Below are 10,686 nucleotides of genomic sequence, written 5' to 3' on the forward strand. Positions count from 1 at the left end.
GTTACAGACTCCGCTAACCCAGAAATAGTACCTCAGGTAAGAACTTTGCTTCAGGATGAGAGAAGAAATCGTGCTCTGGCGGTGCGGTGGCAGCAGGAGGCCCCATAGGCTAAAGTGGTGCTTCAGGTTAAGAACAGTTTCAGAACGAATTAAGTACTTAACCCGAGGTACCACTGTATCTCCAAAGTGGCATCTGTCCCTTTAAATTAGCAACTGCAAACATTATGCAAATCTGTATCATCTTTTTGTCCTCTTTTTGGTGACACATTTCCTCTTCCTTTTTTTGGCCACTCTAGGCTTTAACTTGCAGATCATCTCCTTGTGCATTCATGTTGCCTAAATAGGAAGGGTTTAAAAGAATCATAAACAGACAAAATAACTACCATTATTTTTAAATATTTTCTCCTTTATACCACATCATTTGACTTAATGCACCTAAGAATGCTGCTCTTTCTCAACTCAATAGCCTCCATTTGCTCCAATAAATGTCTACGTGCCCACTGAGGCTCTCTCCCCACAGTTGCTTTGGTGCTCTTGTAATAAAACACTGTTTTATTTCCACTCTCCTTTTCTTATGCGGTGAGAGGAAATCGCCTCTGTCCTGAGCTCCCTGGGGTACAACAAAACCATTTCTCCTCAGATAAATCAAGATCTATAGCAAAATAAATTACCACAGGGTAAGCAAGTATTTGTTGGTCAGAGGGCCAGCTTACACACACAACTTTGAAGGTTTATATTCCTTCTTTTCATGAAATGATTCTCAAAGCATCTAACAAATAATAGGCATACCACACACACACACATACACCACCCAAAGCTCATACATACACAGCACACAGTGGTCTTTGTGTTTTAAATTGTATATATTTTAACTTAGTTTGGCAATTTTATCTGTTTAGTTGTTTGCTTGTACAGTGGTACCTCAAGTTACGTACGCTTCAGGTTACATTCGCTTCAGGTTACAGAATCCGCTAACCCAGAAACAGTGCTTCAGGTTAAGAACTTTGCTTCAGGATGAGAACAGAAATCGTGCTCCAGCGGTGTGGCGGCAGCAGGAGGCCCCATTAGCTAAAGTGGTGCTTCAGGTTAAGAACAGTTTCAGGTTAAGAACGGACCTCCGGAACGAGTTAAGTACTTAACCTGAGGTACCACTGTACTTTTGTACACAAACTGCACTGACTGGCATCTGATGCAAATATCTATCTATCATCTATCGACTGATCGATCGATCGCACAAGGACAGCAGATGCTTCCCTGAGGTCTTGCTCTCTGAGGGCAACTGCCAGCCAGAGTTGGGGATGCTTCCACCAGTGGGAAGATGTTTCAAACCGGGGCTCTCAGCAAGCAGGCTCCAGCTCCTTAGGTCCTGTGCCACCAGCTTGCTTTCTATAGGAAGCCTGCGAGACTCAGCTTTGTGGCCTGAGGGCTGCATCTAGCAAGGCTCAGAGGGCACAGCACATGCTTTGCATGCAGGAGGTCTCAGGTCCAGTCCCTGGCCCTCCAGGCAGGGCTGGGGAAGACCCCTGAGGAGCTGCTGCCGTTCAGCGCAGACAGTACTGAGCTCAACAGAAAGCACCTTCCTGCATCGCCCTGCCTGCATGTTGGCACGGGCCCATCCTGGTTGCCCAGGCCTCATCAGAGCTTGCCCTTCAGCCAGAGTAACTTGTCTCCGCTGCATGAGTCCTCCCTACACATCTGCTCTCTTTTGCTGGTTGCTGTCTTGGATCTTGACTCCTGTCTGGTTTTCGTCGCTACGCTTCTGCCTCTGACCTCCACTTTACAGCACAGGAGGGGAGAGATGCTCTTGTGCTTGAATCCTGCTTGCGTGTTTCCATAGGCATCTGGTTGGCCACTGTGAGAACAGGAGGTTGGACTGGATGGACTGTTGGCCTGATCCAGCAGGCTATTCTTATGTTCTTAGGTTTCTTTGTTCCTGTGCACAATATACTGGTATGTGCAAACTGGAATTGTTTCTCTAAGGCCTTATTTGAGGGGGGAAATGGTTGACACAGCACTTTGACACATTCCAGGTGGATGAGTTTAAGCTGCGGGCTGGTTTAAGGTCACTGATTGAGCCTCCCAGCAAGGAACAGACTTTGCTGTAACCCAGGCTGGTTTTGCTGGAGCAGTGCATGTTCTGGCTTCCCCTGAAGATATGTGTGTGTGTGTGTGTGTGTGTGTGCGCACTTCATTTCTTAATCTGCTTTTTCTTCCCAATGCGAACATGAATTAAACAAAATTGAGATAACTGTGCGGGAGCATAGATTAGCTCTAGCTGCTGGGCAGAGCTCTTGGCTCCCCTCCAGTGGTGAAGAGATAGATTCTGAAGCACAGGAGCTTAACCTGAGAGCCTTTGCCATGCCCTCAAGGAGAGTCACCAAGGGGCTGTGTCAAACCATTACACACATACCAAACAGAAGCAGCACATAGGATAACACATAGGCTGTTGGGACCAGTATGGCTGCAATCCTATTCATTGTTTCCTGGCAATGAGCTCCCTTGAACTCAGCGGTGCTCCCTTTTGATTGCCCAGGTTCCTTCTGTAAAACTTCAATGAGATACCTTCCATCAGCTGAAACACAACCTTGATCTTTTAAGCAGAACTGCAAAACATCTTGTAAAGAACTTGAACTGCTATCTGAAGTAGGAACTCCATCAAATAAAAGTAGGGCTTGGATATTTTCTCAGTTCTCTGACTTCTTCTGTGCTAATCTCTCAGAGGCAGGGATAATGAGTCTTTCATGTTCTGTTCTAAGCAAACTTGAAAGACTCATTATCCCTGCTTTCCACTGCCAGAGCAAGTAGGATCCGTCAATGGTCCTGGCACTCCAGCAGATGGCATCAGTGCTGCTGTGCTGGAAAATACAGCTAGGCTATGATGCTCCATGCTCCTCCTCCGCTGTATCACAACTCCCTTCTGGCCGCTGCCTATGGGGGTAGTTTGAAGCATGCCCAGAGTGCTCCCAACCACCACCATTTTTAAAACTGAGCTCTCATTCTTGTCACCCATTTAAAAGCGTTGTAAAACAAAACCACAATATTGTGGGGTTCAGTTAGTTTGGGAAGTTGGATACTAGACTCCTGGCCTTGCATGGTTCTGGCCTTAATGTGGTTTGACGATGCATTAAGTATGCCTTCTTAAAACCCCTCCTTCCCAGGAAAAAGAAGGCCAAATGTAGCTGTCATTTCACTTATTTATTATTAATAATTTCTATTTTATTTTTAGTGCTCAAAAGAGCGTTAAAATCCCCAAAGCCTTGTGAAGAGAGGCATTAGTCGTCCCGTCTTACCAGAGGGCATGGAAGAGGGTTGTGAAGGAACCAGGAGATAATGGTTTGCCCAAAGCCATCCATTGGGTTATTGGATGGAGCCCGATTGTAAATCCAGACTCCTGGGTCCAAGCCTAGTACATTATCTGTTGGATCACAGTTCCTGTCTTCAACAGTTTGTATCAAATGCCACAGGCGGGTGGGGGAAGAGATGTGTAAATGGGAATGCAATACCCCTTGTGCTCACTGTGCAAATTGGATCTCAGTGATAGTGACATTCACACCAGACATTTAAAGCACTATGATGCCACTTCAAACAGTTGCGGCTTCCCCCAAAGAATTATGGGAGGTGTAATTGGTCACAGGTGCTGAGAGTTGGTAGGAGACACCCCTGTTCCCCCTCAGAGCTACAATTTCCAGCCTAAAGACAGAGTGATTTTTAAAGCACTCTGGGATAGGAATAGGGGTTTCCTACAGATATCTCCAGGTGGGGCTGAGAACATTCTCTGCCTAAAACCCTGGAGAGCTGCTGATAGTCATCATACCGAACTAGATGGATCAATGGTCTGGTTCTTACACTTGACAGCTAATAATAATAAAATGGGCCTTATGCTATGTACTTCTGGTTTTTGGTATTAATATGTAACGGATCAACACAGCTGCCTGTATCTTTGCACTCTCCTTGGGGACATGGATGAGCTGTCATGATGAGTTCCTGAGCTTCATGATTTACCAACACACCATTGGAATTACAATTTTAAAAACCGGGGTGGAAATTAATCTGCACCAAGGTCTTCTCCAGGTAAATGGCATGTGAAACTGTTCTATGCTGAGTTTAGAGCATTGGTCCACCTGTCAATCCCAATGACAACTCTCCAGAAATTCAGAAAGTTGATGGTTGGGGCTTCAAAGTGGAGCCCTGGGGCCCCCTGTGCTGCACTTTGAAGTCCTAACCATCAGGTGATCCATTGGTGCTTCAGAAGCCCCTTTTACTTACCCAAGCATGGTGTCATATACAATGCCAAGTGATTGGCAGGTGGGCATGGCTTGGCCTTGTGCTAGAGGTTCCCCACCCCTGCCATATACTGTATGCTCTATGCCAACCTGGCACCTTGAAACAGCAGCCAGATGCTCAACGTTTGGACAGCCCCAGTGATCTGGCTGTGTAAACACATGAGGACAGTTATTTGCACTGGGCAAATGATTTATACTCCCAGATTGCTTTCATTCTGATGAGCTCCTTGTTCGCTGTGGTCACACTTTCTGTTTCCACACTGAAGAGAGAGTACTGCCACAGAAAAGCAGACCAGGCCTCTAATGTATTTTGTTCAGAGCAGCCAAAAATTTGCCCCCCTCCCCGCACCACCAACTACTTACTTTCCGACACAGAGAAACGTCGTGCCTGCCATGTTAAGTCACTGAAATTGTAAATGCTTGTATGCACCACTATGTGTTTACATTTGATTAGTTGGTAACTGAATTCCAGGGAGTTCTCTAGTAGTTCTCATGTGATTGGCTAACATTGGTCACAGGGGAGGTATCTAGCAAAGGAGAGACTTCATTTTATGTGAAGCAAGATGACTGTGTTTTAAGATCCACTGTGAACACTGCTAAGTTGAATAGAGTGTTGGAGTGTTTCTTTTCTGCTTGAAAGACGGCAAAACTGCAGGAGAAGGTAAAAGTGGAAATCTCTCATAGGAGCTGCAAGGCATGGCCTAAATGAGATACAGAAGGCTGAGTGATGAGCTCTGGAAAGAGAGGAAAATACAGTTGTTTGGAAGTTAGAAGAAGAGACTGTAAGACTTGGAGTAGCATGTGGCCATAAATATGTTTTAATTCCTCTATAAGTTTCTACAAGTAAAGTTTTTGAATGTTAAAGTTTGGACATGGACTTAATTTCCAAAGAAGGGTGTCAGTCATATATATGATTTGAGCTTCTTCGCTGAGATTTTGCTACTCTTACTTCAACATGCCTCACACCCTCTGTGCCAGGGTTCCCAGCTCACATCAAGCCCCTGTGTGATTTTGTGCACATGAAGTGATGGGGTATCCAAACCTTTGGGGGCCAATGGGCACGTTTGTAATTTTGAGGAAGTGCTGTGGCCTCCAGTCACAAAATGGCAGTCATGGGGGGAGGGATGTGGGAGGATCACACAAAATGTCTGCCACATCTAAAACAGCAGGGAAAGAAACACAAAATGGTGTGGGCAGCTGCTCTCATGCTCCCTCAGAGAGAGACCTTCTTTTCCTCTCTCCTCCCTTCAAAGGAAATGTCAAAATGTGTGGAACAGAGACTCCCTCCCCACACACACTTGTCTCTTTGGGGCTGCATCCTTGTCACAAAAGCCCTGCAGTACAAGATCGGAGCTACTGCAGGAACTTTCTTTAGCATTAGGCTAAGATCCAAAGAGCTTTTTAGACACACCCAAGGGCTTAGGCATGTTTCACAGGATTCCCCAGCCCCACTTTCCCCCTTTGAACAGCAGCTCCTTCCCTCCCTCCTTCCTTGCCATTTCACAAAGTAATTTTGAAAGATGCTTCACAATCCAGAGAGGCTTGCTATGTGGCCTGGCATGTTTCTGACTCAGGACAAGGCCGTGTCGTATGTCATCCACAGCGCATAGTTGAACTATGGAATTCACTCCCACAAGACGTAGTGATTAGCAGCTGACTTGGATGGCTTCAAGAGAGGATTAGACAAATTCACAGAGGAGGATATCAGTGGATACTAACAGCCATGCTCTACCTCCACTGTTGGCGAACTTGTGGCCCTCCAGATGTTGGTGGCCAGCAACTCACATCCTCCTTGACCATTGGCAATGCTGGCCAGGGCTCCTGGGAGTTGAGAGTCCAGCAATGTCTGGAGACCCACAGGCTCCCCAACCCTGAATCAGAACCGGTCCAAGACCACCCAACGAAATACACTAGGATCTGTTCCAACATTCTGCTCCAGAACTGGGAGACCTGTGTCCCTCCAGATGTTATTGGACTGCAGGTCCCATCAGCCCCCAGATAACCTGGCCAATGGTCAGGAGTGATGACAGTTGTAGTCCTGGATGGACGTTCACGGGGTCCCCACCTCTTTTCACAATACCAAATTGGCTTCAGTCCCTTCCTGCAAATGTTTATCCTGACAGTTGAATCCATTATCCTAGTGTTCATGTCCTCCACAGCAAAAGCAGTAAGGCAATGGTTCCTGTAACTTCCTACCCAGCCAAGCAATGCTGACATATTTTTATCATCAGCTTGACACCCTCCATCTGCAGACAGCGACTAGGATCCCTGAGCCCCTGGGCTCTGCTTTGCCGCATCAAGTGTTCTTTCACACTTGCTGAGTTGTCTGATGAATTTAAACAAGATGTGGACAACTCTAAACAGTGGCTTTAAGTGCTGGCTGAGTGTCCCTCTAAATAACTGAACAAGGAAGATCAGAACAATCAGGAGCTGCCAGCCCACTTTTGAAAAACCGTTCTAAGCCAAGCTAGATGGAACTGCTGACTGCGGCTGTTGGCAAAGGATAGAGCAGGCTCAGCGCACTGGAGAACTTTGATTGAAAACATATTTAATGGGTTGTCTCCAAGGTTATTGGTTATTAGATCCATTGAAATTAATGGAGAGAACTATCTCAAGCCCGTTGATTTCAGTAGATTTACTCTGTGTAGAACTTGGTTGGATGCAGCCCTTTGGGTTTTTATCATCACTAGGTGATGGTCAACATTCAAAAGGGATAGGTGGGTGGTTGTGTTTGTATAAAGCTTAAAAACATGCCCATCCTTTGCAACCGACTGTTATACAACCTTGAATACACAACCTTTTATATTTCGGTTTCTCAGAGATCAATGCATAATTAAACATGTGTGAGTGTCTATCTGTTTAGTGCTATTTAGTTCAGGACTGGGGGGAAAACCCAACCTTTTATCTGCTCCAGATGTTCCTTAAGGTACAATAAAAACGAGAAAGAATCTCATGGCACCTTAAAGACAAAGAGATTTATTGCAGAAGATGCTTTCATGGACCCAGGGTCCACTTCATTAGTCTCTAGCCCACAAAACTCCATGTCATTACGACAAATCTAGGCATGAGAATAGGCAATATATATTTTGCTTATATGGCTCATATTTTGCTGCTGCAGTTTGAGAAGTCTAAAATAAATGAGTCTCAGCTGACCACAATAGCTACAGTAGTAGATCCCATGAGGATCTAGTACATGCACAGAGGAAGATCCACAATAAGTGACGGCTCTACTCTATTTTGTGCTGGTTAGGCCAAATCTGGAGCCTGGCTTCCAGTTAATGTAGTGCTAAGGATCAGCACAAGGATCTAGCAAATCTTACACTTGTATGTTCTTGTGAAGGCCAAGGAAAGGATCTTTGCTGTCTCTTTGAAAAATATATACAGTGGTGCCTTGGTTCTCAAACTTAGTACGTTCTGGAAATTTGTTCCAAAACCAAGGCACACTTTCCCATAGAAAGTAAAGCAAATCAGTTCCAGACTTTTAAAAACAACTCCTAATAAAACAGCAATTTAACATGAATTTTACTACCTAACGAGACCATTGATCCATAAAATGAAAGCAATAATCAATATATTGTACTATAAAATAAGACAGTATCGTAGATGATAAAAAAATAATAATCTTACATGCACTGATGATAATCATTGTTTGGATGGGGGGGGGGGCTTTTATCCATTTCCACAGTCACTCAATCAATCAGTTGCTGAACTGGGTTCCACACAGTCACAAAAACAATTTAACCGAAAAAGCCCGAAAAACAAAATAAATAGCAAAAACAAAAGTGCCAGACCTAATCCATTCCAGAAGTCTATTTGTCTTCCGAAATGTTTGAAAACCAAGGTGCAGCTTCTGATTGGTTCAGGCGCCCCGGAAACAATAGGCGACAACCACATCGGACGTTTGACTTCCGAAAAACATCCGAAAACCAAAACACTTCTGGGTTTTTGGTGTTTGGGAACCACGGCGTTTGAGAACCAAGGTACCACTATATATAATTTTTATTCACATTTTTAATACAGATGTGCATCCCACATCCCCTTCCCTCCCTTACCTTTCATGCTAATCACGACTTACAACTAAATACCTAGTGACTCCCCTGCCACCCTTTTCCTGTATTTTTTTTACTTTTCTACTAAATCGTGTATCCCAAATTGTTGATCTTCAAATTTCTTCCTCTGTTAATTTCTATTAGCACCTATTCTCCTGGATTTACTCAAGACCTGCTGGGTTATTTACTTGTTTATCCTGGTTCTTTAAATATTCAACAAACATTTCCCAATCCTCCTTATATTCTTTATCATCCTTTTCTCTTATCCTATTCGTTATGCCTGCCAATTCAGCATATTCAAGCATTTTAAACTGCCACTCTTCCTTAGTGGGTACCATACTTGCTCTCCACTTTTGTGCCAGTAAGATTCTAGCTGCAGAGAAATGGAAATTTGGACAAGATTGAATTTAACACACTGGGGTAGAATTTCAGCTATTAAAATGAATATCTTACCAAAATTCCTGTTCCTTTTCCAAATGATCCTCATAACAGATAAAGATGAATGTTTAAAAAAATGGAAAACAGACCTAACAAAATTTATATAGCAAGGCAAAAAGCCACAGATCAAACATAAATTATTAATGGACATAAAATAATGGGGTGGCTTTGGACTCCCAGACCTGAGAATATACTATGATGCGGCATGTTTTAGTTGGATCAGAGACTGGATTACATTAGATAATAATAACATTTTAGACTTAGAGGGATGAAACAACAGATACGGCTGGCATGCCTATCTAATTTACAACAAAGTGGTGGTGCATAAAGAATTTCTAAGTCATGTAATTAGAAATTTGTTATATAAGGTCTGGGTGAGACATAGAGGGTTCTTAGAACCAAAAACCCCATGGTGGGTTTCACCGTTAGAAGTAATATCGGTCAAAAAGAAAAACATGAAAGGAAGATTGACGACATACTAGCAGCTCCTAAAGGAGGAAGAGGGCCAATTAAAATTAAGACTATATGAAGAGGTGACCCAATACTGCACCACGTGGTTACAATATCATCAAATTGCCCAAATATTTAATCAGGACAAAGCAATAGGATTTGAAAAAGAAGAATCAAAACTACAAAAAGTATTATTACAATACTTGAGAAAGAGTATATCCAAAATGTATAATTTATTATTAGAATGGGAGTTAAAGGATGAAGAAGTAAAAGAAGTAAAAGAAGTTATGACTAAATGGGCATGCGATATAGGTTGCGCACTTCGGCTGGACCAATGGGAGAAATTATGGGAAAGTGATATTAAATTTACGGCATGTTACACAATCAGAGAAAATTTGATGAAAATGGTGTACCAGTGGTACTTAACTCCAGTAAAATTGGCTAAAATTTACAAATTAAAATCGAATACCTGTTGGAGATACAAGAAAGAAATAGGAACAATGTTTCACATGTGGTGGGAATGCTGACCTATTAAACAATTTTGGAATGAAATATATGAAGAAATCAAAAAGATGTTTAAAATACCTTTTAGCAAAAAACCAGAGGCATTCCTTTTAGGTATAATCACAAACAATATTCCTGACAATCAAAGGAAAGTATTCCTCTATGCGACAACAGCTGCCAGGATGCTCATAGCAAAAAATTGGAAAGGGAGAAAAATTCCATCAATGAAAGAATGGCAAATTAAATTTTGTGAATATATAAATCTGGCAAGACTCACAGCATTCATAAGGGGACAATCGGACCAAAAATTATTAAAAGAATGGGGATGTGCTAAAGAGTATATGAAAAAACATTGTTCTGGAGTAAACATATTGGTATGTAATGAATGATGCTTTGCAGGGTTAAAGAGAAAAATGGTGTAAAAAGTATAAAGATAGAAGTAATCTACATTAGACACAACAACTTAGAAAGAGTAAAAATTTGAGATCTTAGAACAAAGGAAGGAAGTCAATATGTGTATATGTATGTAATGACTAGATTAGAATGATGATATGGTTTTATTTGTAGATGTGTGTTTTTGTTTTTTGTTTTTGTTTTGTTTGTTTTGTTTTATTTTGTTCTTTTTTCTTTTGTGTTCTTTTTTCTTGTTTGTGCTGTTTTATTTTGGACTCAATGTTTGTAATTTTTGTTGTAATTTTGCATTGTGTATATATATATATATATATATATATATGCTTTCGTAGATTTTCACGGGTACAGGAATGCAGGTTTTGGTGTCTTCGGGTGTCTTCCCGTGTAAGAGTCGGGGTGTCTGTGCGACGTTTCGACGAGGTCTCACTCGTCATCTTCAGGCTGGTGCTTTCGGCTTCTTGTTACTGGAACAGAGCAGAATCTGGTGTTTGAGTTTCTATAAATACTGTTGAGGGGTGTGGTGTATAGCCTCCAACGTTCTGGGCAGAGAG

The sequence above is a fragment of the Podarcis vaucheri genome, assembly GCF_965113315.1.
Source record: "Podarcis vaucheri genome assembly, chromosome: 15".
NCBI classification, from domain to species: domain Eukaryota; kingdom Metazoa; phylum Chordata; class Lepidosauria; order Squamata; family Lacertidae; genus Podarcis; species Podarcis vaucheri.